We start from the raw sequence: 15,369 nt of genomic DNA, 5'->3' as shown, positions 1-15,369 counted from the left end.
TCATTGTTGTTTTAATTTACCTTTCTCTGATGACAGGTGACACATAGCATCTTTTCATATGCTTATTTGCCATTGTATATCTTCTTTGGTAAAATGTCCTTTAAGGTCTGTGATACACTTTTAAATCAGATTTCTTTTCTTTTTTGTCTTTTTAGGGCCCCACCCTCAGCATGTACAAGTTCCCAGGCTAGGGGTGGAATCGGAGCTGCAACTGCTGACCTACACTGGCAGGCACAGCCACAGCAACACCAGATCTGAGCTGTTGTCTGCAGTCTACACATCTCAGAGCAACACAGGATCCTTAACCCACTTAGCAGGGCCAGGGATCAAACCCATGTCCTCATGGATACTAATTGGGTTTGTTACCCCTGAGCCACAATAGAAACTACAGATTTGTTTTCTTAAGGTTGAATTTTTAGTTTTTATAAATAGTATTTTTGGATAACAGCTCTTTATTAGATGTGTCTTTTGCAAATACTTTCTCACAGTCTGTGGCTTGTCCTCTCACTCTTGACGTTGTCCTTAATAGAGCAGAAGTTTTAATTTTAATGAAGTCCAGCTTCTCAATCATTTCTTCCATGGATTGTGCCTTTGGTGTTGTATCTAAAAAGTCATGGCATATCCAAGCCATCTGGGTTTTCTCCTTTGTTATTATCTTCTAGGAGTTTTATAGTTTTGCATGTTACACATAGGTGTATGATCCATTTTGAGTTAATCTTTGTGAAAGATAAAAATCTGTATCTAGCTTCACTTTTTTTTTTTTTTGCATGTAGATGTCTAGTTGTTCCAGCTCCATTTGTTGAAAAGATTGTCTTTGTTCCATTATGTTGTCTTGGTTCCTTTGTCAAAGATCAGTTGACTGTAGTAGTTCCCTTGTATCACAGTGGGATAAGGATCTGGCATTGTCACTGCAGTGGCTTGGATTGCTGCTGTAGTTCATGTTCGATCCCTGGCCCAGGAGCTTCTGCATGCCATAGGTACAGCCAAAAAAAAAAAAAAAATTAATTGACTGTATTTATCTGGGTCCTGTTCCATTCATCTCTTTCTCTTTTGCCAATACCACACTGTCTTAAATACCGTAGCTTAATATCATGTCTAGATGTTGAGTGCTGTCAGCCCTCTATCTTTGTTTATATTCAATGTTGTGTTGACTATTCTGGGCCTTTTGCCTCTCCTTCAGAATCATTTTCCCAGTGTCCACAAAATAACTTACTGGGTTATTGATAGATAATAAATTGAATCTTTTGATTCAGTGAGCTGACTTCTTGAAATTTTTGTGTCTGCCTAGCATTAACATGTACTGTCTCTGTATTTGCTTTTTGAAAACTCATTCATCATAGTTTGTCCTTTTTATATAGCTTTTATACATATTTTGTTAGATTTACATCTAAGTATTTCATTTTGGGGGATACTAGTTTAAATGATAATTGTGTTGAATTTACAGTTCCACTTGTTTATTGTTATCATATAGGAAAACAATTGACATTTGTGTGTTAACCTTGTGTCTTGCAGTCATACTGTAATTGCTTATTAGTTCCAGGAGTATTTTTGATAATGCTTTCAAATTTTTGCATAAACAGTTGTCATTTGCAAAGACAGTTTTATTTCTTCCTTTCCTATATATATATATAAAGTATATATATATATACTTTTTATTTACTTTTCTTATCAAAGCATTTTCAAGGACTTCTAGAACAATATTGAAAAGGATTGTTGAGGTGGGACATCTTCACATGTTTGTACCTTATCTTAGTGGAAAATTTTTGTGTTTTTCGTTACTGACTACAATGCTAGCTGTAGCTTTTTGTAGATACTCTTTATCAAGTAGAGAAAGTTACTTTTTATTTCTTTATTTTAACATATTCAGAGTTTTTGTTTTTTTTACCATGAACAAATGTTGGATGTTGTCAAATGCTTTTTCTGTATCTTTTGATATGAACATGTGATTTTTTTCCTTATGAGCCTATTGATATATTTGATTATATTAATTGATTTTCAAATGTTGTCCCAACCTTGCATATCTAGGATAAATCCCACATAGTCATGGTGTATAATTCTTTTTACACTTTGTTGAATTTGACTTGAGAATATTTTTTAAGGATTTTTACATCTGCTTTCATGAGAGATTTTGGTCTGTAGTTTTTTCTTCTTGTAATGTCTTTGTCAGGTTTTGGTATTACAGTGATGCTGGCTTCATAGAGTAAGTTAGGAAGTATTCCCTCTGCATTTATCCTCTGGAGAAGATTGTAGAGAATTAGCATAATGTTTTTCCAGTGTTTGATAGAACTCACTAGTAAACCCATCTGGGCCTGATGCCTTTTCTCTTGGAAGATTATTATTATTATTATTATTTTTCCATTTTTTATTACTCAAATGAATTTATCACACCTGTAGTTGTATAGTGACCATAACAATCTGATTTCACAGGATTTCCATCCCACAGCCCAGGCACATCCCCCCACCCCCAAACTGTCTCCTCTGGAGACCATAAGTTTTTCAATGTCTGTGAATCAGCATCTGTTCTGCAAAGAAGTTCTGTCTGTCCTTTTTTCAGATTCCACATGTCAGTGAAAGCATTGGATGTTGGTATCTAATTGTATGGCTGACTTCACTTAGCATGATAATTTCTAGGTCCATCCATGTTGCTAAAAATGCTGGTATTTCATTCCTTTTAATGGCTGAGTAATATTCCATTGTGTATATGTACCACCTCTTCTTGATCCACTCCTCTGTTTATGGACATGTAGGTTGTTTCCATGTTTTGGCTATTGAAAAGAGTGCTGCAATGAACACCAGAGTACATGTGTCTTTGTGAGTCATGGTTTTCTCTGGGTAGATGCCCAGGAGTGGGATTGCTGGCTCAAATGGTCGTTCTATGCTTAGCTTTCTGAGGACTCTCCATACTGCTTTCCACAGGGGTTGTACCAATGTACAATCCCAACAGTGTACTAGTGTTCCTTTTTCTCCACACCCTCTCCAGCACTTATTGTTTGTAGACTTTTTGATGATGGCCATTCTAGCTGGAACATTATTAATAATTAACACCATTTCTTTAGCAGACCTGTTTAGATCATCTGTTTATTCTTGTATTAGTTTTGGCAGATTGTACCTTTGAAGGAATTGGTCCATTTCATAAAAGTTATTTAATTTTTTGGCAAGGAGTTTTCTACAGTATTCCTTCATTATCTTTAAAGTGTCCATCTGATCTCTAATGATGTCCCCTCTTTCATTCTTTTCTTCTGCTACTTTGGATTTAATTTACTCTTCTTTTTCCTAGTTTTCTAAGATGGAAATTTAGATTTTTGATGTTAAATGTTTCTTCTTTTCTAACATATGCACTCAATGCTAAAAATTTCCTTCTAAGCACTATCTCAAATTTTAATTATGTCCTCATTTTCATTTCATTTAAAATATTAAAAAATTTCTCCTGAGATTGATTCTTTAACTGTGGACTATTTAAAAATATGTTATTTAGACTCTATGTATTTGGAGATTTTCTCCATGTCTTTCTGTTATTTATTTCTCTTTTAATTACATTGTGGCCTGATTGCAGACATTGTGTGATTCCTTTATTAAAAAAATTGTCTAGAAATTTAAGGGTCATTTTTGTTCTTCTGTTAATTGAAGCATAGTTAATTTACATGTTGTGTTAGTTTCTGGTGTACAGCAAAATGTTTTCATTTTATGTATATATATTTCCATATTCTTTGATATTTTTGTAATGGTTTATTATAAGTTATTGAATATAGTTCCCTGTGCTATAGCATAGGACCTTGCTGTTTATCTATTTTACATTTAGTGGTTTTTATCTGCTAATCCAAAACTCCTAATTTATCCTTCTACACCCCCTTTTCCCCTTGGTAACCGTAAGTTTGTTTTCTATGTTTGTGAGTCTCTTTCTGTTTTGTAAATAAGTTCACTGTGTCATATTTTATGTTATTTTTAAATTTTATTTTTATTTTTTTGTCTTTTGTCTTTTTAGGGCCACGCCCGAGGCATATGGAGGTTCCCAGACTAGGGGTCTAATCGGATCTGTTGATGCCGGCCTACATCAGAGTCACAGCAATGCCAGATCCAAGCCAGCTCACAGCAATGCTGAATCCTTAACCCAGTGAGTGAGGCCAGGGATCAAACCCGCAACGTCATGGTTCCTAGTTGGATTCATTTCTGCCATGCCACAACGGGAACTTCCATTTGTGTCATATTTTAGATTCTACATATAAGTGCTTTAATATGGTATTTGTCTGACTTTATTTAGTGTGATAATCTCTAAGTCCATCCATGTTGCTGCAAATGGCATTATTTCATTCTTTTTTTAAGACTGAGTAACATTTTTAAGGGCTATTTTTTTTTTTTTTTTTTTTTTTTTGTCTTTTTAGGGCCGTACCTGTGGCATATGGAGACTCCCAGGCTAGGGGTTGAGTCAGAACTGTAGCCACTGGCCTACGCCACAGCCACAGCAATGAAGGATCTGAGCCACATCTGCTACCTACGCCACAGCTCACAAAAATGCTGGATCCTTAACTCACTGAGCGGGGCCAGGGATTAAACCACGTCCTCATAGATGCCAGTTGGGTTCGTTAACTGCTGAGCCATGATGGGAACTCCTTAAGGGCAATTTTTTTTATTGGTCTTTTTTGTCTTTTCAGGGCCAGCATCCATGGCATATGGAGGTTCCCAGGCTAAGGGTCCAACTGGAGCTACAGCTGCCAACCTATGCCAGAGCCACAGCAATGGCAGATCCAAGCCACATCTGCTACCTACACCACAGCTCACAGCAATGCCGGATCCTCAACCCACTGAGTGAGGCCAGAGATCAAACCCTCAACCTCATGGTTCCTAGTCAGATTTGTTTCTGCTGTGCCATTACAGGAATTCCAAGGGCTATTTTTAATGCTAGAAAAATACAGTGTATTATGTACTTAGAATCTTTTAGGCCACAATAATGTGGTCTATAACTTTATGGTTTAGAAGTTTGTGATTTTAATTGAGTTATTTTTCAAATATTTCAACCAACTTCTAACTCCTCTTTAGAGAAAAATCTTGGCCCTCTCTTCAGATACTGTTTATTTATCACTGAATCAAAGTTTATAGGTCCTTTATTTGAGTAAAAGCAAAGTCAGAACCTTCTAAGAATATTTTTTGGAGAGCATGATTTCTGCTACTACAAACCTTCTTAGAGCAAGTCCATTTCAATTAGCATAACAAAACAGCTTTAATAAGCCAAAGTTTGACTTGCTCTATCACAATTCCAGGTTAGATGGTATTTTAAAATAGTTATAAAATAATTAATATTTCATTTATTTTGATTTTTGGGGATTTATGCATATTAGTCAAATCTAGAGGATATCAGTTTTGACCCATATACAAAAGCCTTATGTTATGAATTGATATTGCATCTTTGGTTTTTAGCAAAAGTTGGTAAAAGTAATGACCAAAATTGACCATTTCTACTTGCTTTTTCATGTTAATGAGTGATGTAGTCATATTATTCAAAAAAACCTTTGCACCTAGTTTAACTTAGATTTCAGAACTAAGAGAAAACTTTTCTTGATAAAATTGTATTCTTCCTCTTATCATTAGGCAATTTCTAAGGTTTCATGTTTTCTTCTGGCTTAAGCAGCCTAGAAGTTCAGTCATCATTTGTGCTTTAAATTGCTAGTTAATCACTCTTCTTTATCTCTCTCTGTGATCCATTTTTATGACTTTGATCTTGTGCTCTTTTACTTTCATTCCATTGGACTTTAGTTTCCTAAGATTCTTCCCTACTACATTGAGGCAGAATATTTTGCCAACGTTGAGTGAAAGGAAGTCATAAACTGTAATATTGGGAGCATCCAATTAGTGGTACATGTTTGCTGGGGGAACATGTTAAGGCACAAATGAGTCAGATATAGTGTGAAGGTATATTAAGATTTAGGTCCTTCAAATGGCAGCTGAGTATTTCCTTAGTCAAGCATCAGAAAAGTTCATTTTCCTGACACAAGCTTGAGGGAGTAAATTAAACTGAAAAATATGACAGAAATAAAGCATCTTTTTTTTTTTTTTCTTTTTAGGGCTGCATCCGCAGCATATGGAAGTTTCCAGGCTAGGGGTCAAATTGGAGCTGTAGCCGCCTGCCTACACCACAGGCACAGCAACATGGGATCTAAGCCACATCTGTGACCCACACCATAGCTCATGGAAATGCTGTATCTTTGACACACTGAGCGAGGCCAGGGATTGAAGCTGCATCCTCATGGATACTAGTCGGATTTGTTTGTCTGTGGCACAATAGGAATTCCCAGAAATAAAGCATGTTGATGGCACAAAATATTTGAGGACAAAATAAACCTTTATTTGACTTGCTATAAAAACTAAGTGAAAACATTACTTCCACCCCTTCTATGGATTAGACCTTTGTTTGCCAGAAAAGAGGTAGTAAATTGGCCCATTAGTATTTCCATTTAAACATCTGAATTTTGTTTCAATTTTTCCTTCCATTTTCTAAGAGATATGTGATTTCGTTAAAAGAGTATATTGGGAGCCAAATGTTTCTTAATTTGGATCCTGGCTCTGCTCATTACTTGTTCTGAGAATATTGAGTATATTTTTTCATATTGAGCCAGATTTATCATCTCTTAAATGAGTGTAAATGAGTGTAGTTCTGTGTGACAAATTCATAATATTATATATAAAACATTTAACTTGGAGCCTGACATGTTATTTTCAAAGGTATTAGGGATAGACCACACTTCATAGAATGGAGCCACCTTCACTTTTTAGGGTAAGACAGTCTTTAGTAACACTTTCACATTTCTTAAGCCTGTCTCCTAATAAAATGTATATTCTAAACAACACATTGAAAATAAAAATAGCTTTTGAATGATTAATGTGAATGTTGCCTTGGGTGAACTACTTTACATGTATTATCTACTCCCACAGTAATTTTGTGGAAAAGAATATGTTATCCCAATTTAACATATATGAAAACTAATATTTGATAATGGTGAAGACATACTGATATAGCGACTCTTATAAAGCTGCTAAAGAAGCCAATTCAGTGTAAATTAGTAGAACCTTTCTGGAAAGTAATTTATCAAAATAAGTAAAGAATTTTAAATATATTCCATGATCTATAGTTCATTAATATTATTTCTAAACATATGACTTAAAAGAAAACCACCAGATAACAAAATGACAGACTCCAAAAATGCATATTTAAGGGTATTTATAATTAGTTACATAATAACTGCCAGAAAATGTGCTACAGGAGGACAAGGATTATTGTCTGTTTTGTACACTGCTGCATCCCAAGGCCTAGCAGTGCTTAGAACAAAGTAGATAGTCAATAAATGTTTATAGAAAGCATGAATACATATCTAACATATAGTCAGAAATTTAAATACACATATTTTTTCAATAATAGAGTTTATGCATATAATGATAAATTGCAAATTAATTTAGAATTTAGAAAATTAATGGTACTTCTCTTTTTTTAGTGGCTGAGAAAGATCATATTAGGCTAACACTATCAAAGATAATATTTAATACCTAGATCTAAAAAGGAATACACTAAAAAGTTAAAATGTCTATCTCTGGTTTTGGGGATTTTTTATCTCAGTTTTATTTTTTGTAATTAAAATATTTCTATAAAAAACACATATAGCTCATAAAAAATGAAAGATAAAAATAACATCCTTGTGTTTATTTTTAGATAGAACCAGATTGGGCTGCCGCCTAGACTTTCTGTTAGGGTCTTAACCACCAAAAAATGCCCTAGCAGTGCACAACTGGAGCTGCCCAGGTCCACTAATTCATCCCAGCCTATGGTTATTTGCATGAATCCCATATTTTACTTTATGCTTTTAATTCTTAAAGTCTGTTTCTCTCTCTTTCTGGTCTCAGACCTTATGTAATTAGCTCTACAGCATTTTTCGTAATGCCCCTTCTGTCACTGGAAAGCAAGCTGGTGCTTCTTCAGTGATTCTGAATTTAAGATACATTTAGTGTTCACTCTCCTTTTCTCTTTAACAGTGGGTCTCTGAATACACAGCACTGAAAGATTGTTCCATACTTTGCTTCTTTCTCCTAGTAACAGGAGTCTCTTCCAGTAGAATAGCTTTCTGCTGCCACCTTCTGGTTTCTGGCTGCTAAAGCCAGGCAGCAGGCCAAAGATGACCTGCTCTTCCCAACCTCTGAAATGCAGTCATCCCCTTTCACTAGGCTTCTTCCAAGCTCTTTAAAGTGACATTTTGATGTATTTTTTTAATTCCTTTTCTCCAGAATTGAATAGTTGTGACAGAGACCTTATGGCCCCAAAGTCTAAATTATTTACTATCTAGCCCCTTAGAGAGAAAGCTGCTCTAAAGAATGTAGGAATAACAGATGCAGGGAGTAGCCACAACCTTTAGGGATGAGGGTAAGTCCTGAGAAAGGGTCAGTTGTGGAAGAAGCTGCCCTTCTGCAAAGCAGAATGAGGCCTTATCAGAGAGGGTGTGGCTGTGTTCAGTGGACAGTCCTTAAGCCAAGCCTTGGTGAAGGCTGGAGTTTGACTGGAGTTTCTGGGTAGAGAATCTGGCTGGAGGGCTAGCACAATTGGTCCCTCCCAGAGCAGCTGAAAGCTGTTCTGCAGGAGGAAGGAGGAAACAGAATCAAAATAGTATAACACATGAAGCCTCCTGCTGCCACTTGTAAGCCCCTCTAGGTATTCTGCTGATAAAACTTCACTTTACTCCAGCCACAAAGAAAACTGTTTACATATAAGATCCGGCTCCAGTATCACCAATTAGAGTTAAAAGAGTGGATTTAAAGCTAAGAGCAATAACTAGATAACTAGCACAGATATACAGTTCACATGCAAACTTCTCTGATTCAGTTGGCCCTTGTATATAATCAAGCACTATGTATTGCATTTATCTGTTATAACTTTCGAGTTCCCTTTAACCTTACAGTGCCCTTCACATTTTTGTTAAATTTGTCTTTCATTACATGGACACTTTTTAAAAAGTCTAGGCCAGTTACTTTGCAAAATTTCTCACAGTGTGGATTTAGCCTTTCTTTTGTTTATGATAAGATTCAGGTTAAACGCTTTTGGCAGGAATAGCTATAATATCATGTCAGTGAAACATATTGCAAAACCCATGGTATAAGTTTGTCTCATTACCAGCAGTAGTAAGTTGGAGTATTATGGTCAACAGATTTATCCACCATGCATCATAATTAGTAAGTACTCAATCGAGTGATATTGTAAGAACATGCAACTCTCTTTCTTTCTAAAAAAATGTTCACCCATTGGACTTAGAATTCATTGGTAATTCTTGGTTGAAAATGTTATTGTGACAGGTATGAAATGGTGATGTATCTGGGCTTCCATTCCCTTTACTATGCACTAACAATTTGAAAAACTTTGAAAAGTATGGCTCAAGTTGGGATGCAGGCCTCAGTCCTGAAAAAGGAGTCTTCTTTCATTTCCTATTCAGTTACTTATGTCCCTGCCTTTCCTACCACCTCACCCACTTCCCTACATCTCAGAGAAAACATCCTCTAGGCCTTGTTTTACTCTCCTTCCTCAATATACACTGTTTATGAATGAGAATCTGTGTGATTATATTATAATGAAGCCCAAGTTTCTCTTTATGTAAAACGATTTTTTTAAAAACATGGTTTTGAGGAGTTCCCATCATGGCTCAGTGGTTAACAAATCTGACTAGGAACCATGAGGTTGTGGGTTCGATCCCTGGCCTTGCTCGGTGGGTTGAGGATCTGGCGTTGCTGTGAGCTGTGCTGTAGGTTGCAGACGCGGCTCGGATCCCACATTGATGAGGCTGTGGCCTAGGCTGGCGGCTACAGCTCTGATTAGACCCCTAGCCTGGGAACTTCCATATGTCGCCGGAGTGGCCCTGTAAATGGCAAAAGACAAAAAACAAAACAAACCAGTTTTGAACTTGAAAAATCTGAAGTTTTACAATATAATTCCCCAACCTGGGGCCTAAAAGAAATTTGTTTGTTATGTGCTAATGCATTTGTTAAATAAATTGTTCATTCAGCAAATGTTATGTGCCAGAGTCCTGGAAGCTGGGCGTGGGAGGGCTTACCTCAAAGGCTGTAGGTGTACAAGCTATAGTAACAAGCAGTCTTGCATATTGATGCTTGTTAAATGTGAGTCATGTGACAGGTTCCATGACATCTGTGATCTTAGTTTTCTTATCTTTGAATGTGGATCATTGTATCTGTATCACTAAATGGATAGGATGACTTATTTAAATACACATGCCGTGTACCTGATCACATATACACACAAACAGGCGGCTTTCACTTGGCGCAACATCAGGTTAGCTGAAACTTGTGCACACCTGAGCCGTGTTCCCATTTTATTTGGTCCAAACATGGCATCCTATAAAACGAAGGCTGCCTGAGATATAAAACATTCTAGAAAATTGCCTGGGATATAACAGATTCTCAAAAGTGGTATCTATGTGATTAAATCAAGAAATCTTTTTACAAATGTTGCTCTTTGTCATTCTCCAGCTTTTTTTTTTTTTTTTAACATTTTCAGTGATAGTGCAATCAGTGATTTATTAAGAAGAACCACGCTCCAGTTCTTGTGTTAAGTCAACAGTACTTTGTACCCATTTAGGCCTGGTACTGTCCTCTGCAGCAACATGATTCATGTTTGCACAATTCAAAAGGCAGCAGTTCTCCAGTGTTCATAATGTTCTTAGCAGATTCTGTTTCAGACCCAGCTATGGCATCACTGGCAGATTGGTTCCTCTTTAACACAAAGTCTTGGTTCCATTCCCTAATCTGTAGTATAGATGGCTGGGATACTGAATCCAGCAATCCGATTGCCTGGAAAGCCTCCTGGAAATTGGCAAGAATGTGACAGTCAGAAGGCTTGACATTAATAGGCTTCCACCCACATTGAAGGATACTAGATATATAGGTGTCACTGAGATCCTAAGTCAATAAGATAAAATTCCAGAGCTCTCTGTGGATTAGCATCCTGATTCCAACGTGTTTTGGCCATTTATGTTATCTGTCCCAGTTTCCCATTTGCAAAAGAGGAAAATAATAGTGATTTCATGAGTGTCTTTGTGAACTTAAAACAAGGTGATTCTACATAGTAAACAAGTACTAGACTTTAGCTACAACTCCAAATAGAGCCAATTGTAGTTTTATCACTGAGGAGATTCATAACATATATATATATTAATATATACATTGTGTGTGTATATCTATATATAGGTATATATAGATACAGCTTAGTGAACATAACTGCTGGGATTCTACTTCAGGAACTTGTTAAATCACTTTGCTTAAGGTCATTCCCCTTCCTGGGGCATCTCACATCCAATGACTGGTAAACATAGGAGTAGCTTTGCCACCTTGGTCTGACTTGGGGTCAAGCTGCTAGGACTCCCCATGAAGTTGACTGAGGTTGCTGTTGGGGCTGCTTTGCATCTCAGCCTATGTTTCCAACCCTTGTTCCTCCCTTTCTTCTCCTCTTCTTCTTTTCCCATCTTGTTCCCTCTCCTGTCCAACAGGGATTGATTTCAAGTGTGCTCCAGAATCCTTCACACCAAACGCCACCTCAAAGTCAGCCTCACAGAGAACACTGCCTGTGACAGCAGGATGGGAAGACAGATAAGTCACCTCACTCAGATGTGGCACTGGTTGCCTGGCCTAAGACCTGTGAGCATCAGAGCTCACCTTACATCAATCTTTGGCCTGATCATAGGTCGTAGCAATAAGTAAGCAGTTCTCCTAGGAACTGGTCTACTTTCCAGCATTTTACCAGTGACCTGGTGGACTGATAATTCTTTCAGGAAGGGGATAGTACCAAGGGAAGTCCTCGAGCATCTGGTTAGAAACACTCTCTGTGGTGTTGTGTATAGTGGAAGTTGAAGTTGGCAGCCCAGCCAGTGAATAGGTACTTTCCCTTCTGGTGACATTGCTCTCTGAGTCATAGAGGTTTGGGGGCATGATAGAAAACAGAGCTTGAAAGACTTCCCTGAGAGGCAAGAGTGCACTCCAGATGTTTTTCTTATGGACGGTATAGATTTAGACACTGGTCGTATGATGAGTTGATTTTTGTGTAGAAATATAGGTTTCAAAATTTCAAGGTACTCTTTCCCTCTTTTCCAAGAAATGCCAATTGTTTTACTCTTGCACCTTCTGTTCTTTTCGTACAATATTAATAATCTAAGTTCAGGGACTTGAATTCACTGAAACCATAGATTTCTTTCTTACCAATGATTCAAAAAACAAAAAAAAACTTCAAAGGATGAGTGAATGAATTTTAAGGAAACACAAACTAAGCAATTCATTGCATGGAGTTCCTTCTGTGATACAGTGTGTTAAAAATCCTACTGCAGCAGCTCAGGTCACGGTGGAGGCATGGATTTGATTCCTGGCCTGGCCAAGTGAGTTAAAGTATCCAGTATTGCTGTAGCTGCAGCTCTGATTCACTCCCTGGTTGGGGAAATTTCATATGCCACAGATGCGGCCATTTAAAAAAACAAAACAAAAACCAAAACCCAAAAACAACCCAGAGTGACCTTTCTACAACTCGCTTAACGTTCTTCACTAATTTTCTTATTGTGCCTTAAAGATTCTGTGTAATCTGATAGTTTATTTCTTTTCAAGTTCATGTCTTACCATTTCCCAACTCATCTCCTCAATACACATCACACACACCCACACACACCCACTCACCCACACACACAAACACACACACACAAAACACAACTCATTTTTAAATTTGTTTCTAAGGTTAAATGTAGTATACTCTGTTTTGGAACACAGTATATGTTTTTCCAGTCTAGAGGCATATTAATTTGGTTCTCTTATTATTAAATGTTTAAGTTAATAAAACCACTGTATCTGTTATCACGGTAGAAGTAATACAATAAAGATACTGCTTTCTTTATCTTCTCTTTCCTTCTTTGGACGTTTTTTTTTTTTTTAATTTTAGGAGAGCGTAATTTTTTCCCTTTTTAAAAAAGTTTTGAAGTATAGTCGACTAACAAGATTGCAATAATTTCTAATGTACAACAAAGTGATTCAGTCATACATATACACATATCCCTTCTCTTTCAGAATCTTTTCCCACATAGATTATCACAGAATATTGGGTAGAGTTCTCTGTGCTATACAGCGGGTCCCCATTGGCCAATCATTCCATATACCTCAGGACAGAGTTCTTTGTGCTGTATAGCAGGTCCCTATTGGCCAATCACTCCATACACCTCATATGCCAATCCCAAACCCCGGGCCATCCCTCCCACACACCCCCACCTGTCCCTTTGGTAACCATTTTTTCAAAATCTGTGGCCTTTTTCTGTTCTGCAAATAAGTTCATTTGTATCCTTTTTTTTTTTTTAGATTCCACATATAAGTGATATCATATGATGTTTGTCTTTCACTGTCTGACTAACTTCTCTTAGTACAATAGTTTTTAGGTCCATCCATCTTGCATCAAATGGCATTGTTTCATTCTTTTTATGGCTGAGTAATGCTCAGTGGTGTATATGTACCACATCTTCTTTATCGATTCCACTGTCGATGGACATTTAGTTTACTTCCATGTCTTGGCTGTGTAAGTAGTGCTGCAGGGAACATTGGGGTGCATGCATCTTTTCAAGTTATGGTTTTCTTCAGATAGATGCCCAGGGGTGGGATTGCTGAATCATATGGTACTTCTGTCTTTAGGTTTGTTTTTATTTTATAATGATTTTTAGCTTTTCCATTATAGCTGGTTTATAATGTTCTGTCAATTTTCTACTGGACAGCAAGGTGACCCAGTTACACATACATGTATACATTCTTTTTTCTCACATTATTGTGCTCCATCATAAGTGACTAGATATAGTTCCTGGTGCTATACAGCAGGATATCATTAATTACCCATTCCAAAGGCAATAGTTTACATCTCTTAACTCCAGATTCCCAGTCCATCACACTCCCTCTTCCTCCCCTTTGGCAACCACAAGTCTGTACTCCATGTCCACAACTTTCTGTTCTGTGGAAAGGTTCTTTTGTGCTGTATATTAGATTCCAGATATACGTGATATCATATGGTAGTTTTTTGAGGAACCTCCATACTCTTTTCCATAGTGGAAATGTTGTGCCAAGGTACACTCCCACCACAGTGTAAGACAATTCCCTTTCTCCACACCCTCTCTAGAATTTATTGTTTGTAGACTTGATGATGGCCATTCTGTCTGATGTAAGGTGGTACCTCATAGTAGTTTTGATTTGCATTTATCTGATAATTAGTTATTTATTATTATTAGTTAGTATTATTAATTTTTTTTTCTGGCCATCTGTATGTCTTCTTTGGAGAAATGTCTATTTAGATCTTCTTCCCATTTTTTGATTGGGTTGTTTGTTTTTTTGATATTGAGCTGCAGGAAGTGTTTGTATATTTTGGAGATTAAACCCTTGTCAGTTGCTTCATTTGCAAATATATTCTCCCATTCCATGGGTTGTCTTTTCATTTTGTTTATGGTTTCCTTTGTTGTGCTAGGACAGCACAGTTTTGATGGGTTGCTATACTAAGAAAAGGAAGGGTTTTAGGAGAGACTTACTGATTTGTTTCTTTATACTGTCTCTCTCTATAGATCCTGGGGTGTGATAAGGAGTTCAGTAACAAAGGAGGAATTTTAGAGACACATCTGAACCTCCGCTGCTGTTTTTTTTTTTTTTTTTTCCAAAGCTATACATTTCTTTTGAATATGGAGGATAGCCTAAATCCAAGAAAACTCATCTTTCAAATAAGGGTTTCCAAAATATAACTCTAAACACAGAAGGAAATTTTTTAGTTATTTCCAAATCTAGTTTTGTGACAATACAAACTACAACTATGAAGACTTTTAGACACTCTATCTAAATAACAAAAAGAAGATTTTTCCACATTTTTTTTGGCTACTCACTTTCAAAGAATGATTTTTTTTAAATAAGAAAGGAACAACAAAAAAGAAATGGTTCTAGGAGTTCCCATTTTGTCTCAGCAGTAACAAACCTAATATCCATGAGGATGCGAGTTCAATCCCTGCCCTTGCTCAGTGGGTTAAGGATCTGGTGTTGCTGTTAGCTGTGGTGTAGGTCACAGACACAGCTTGGAGCCCACATTGCTGTGGCTGTGGTGTAGGCCTACAAATGCAGCTCTGATTGAACCCACAGCCTGGGGACTTCCATACACCACAAGTGCAGCCCTAAAAAGCAAAAGCAAAAAAAAAAAAAAGAGTTGTTCTAGCTAAATGGAGAATCTGATCATATTTTGCAAACTTTAAACTTAAATTTTAGGAGTTCCTGTCGTGGCACAGTGGTTGACAAATCCGACTAGGAACCATGAAGTTGCGGGTTCGATCCCTGCCCTTGCTCAGT

At 36.9% G+C, this 15,369-nt stretch overlaps 1 protein-coding gene across 2 annotated transcripts in view; it reads left to right on the top strand.

The window, feature by feature from the left end:
* CCDC178 (coiled-coil domain containing 178) overlaps positions 1 to 15,369 on the top strand; it is a 452,566-nt gene that overhangs the window by 145,672 nt on the left and 291,525 nt on the right. The gene's annotated exons all lie outside the window — the stretch shown is intronic.

Source organism: Sus scrofa, chromosome 6 (assembly GCF_054392235.1).
Source record: "Sus scrofa isolate SSC_HxYL_T2T_F1_AM1 chromosome 6, Sscrofa_HxYL_maternal_Yorkshire_Landrace_v2.0, whole genome shotgun sequence".
In the NCBI taxonomy this organism is placed as follows: domain Eukaryota; kingdom Metazoa; phylum Chordata; class Mammalia; order Artiodactyla; family Suidae; genus Sus; species Sus scrofa.
The sequence above is the reverse complement of the archived record's forward strand: the minus strand, read 5'-3'. Positions and strand labels throughout refer to the sequence as shown.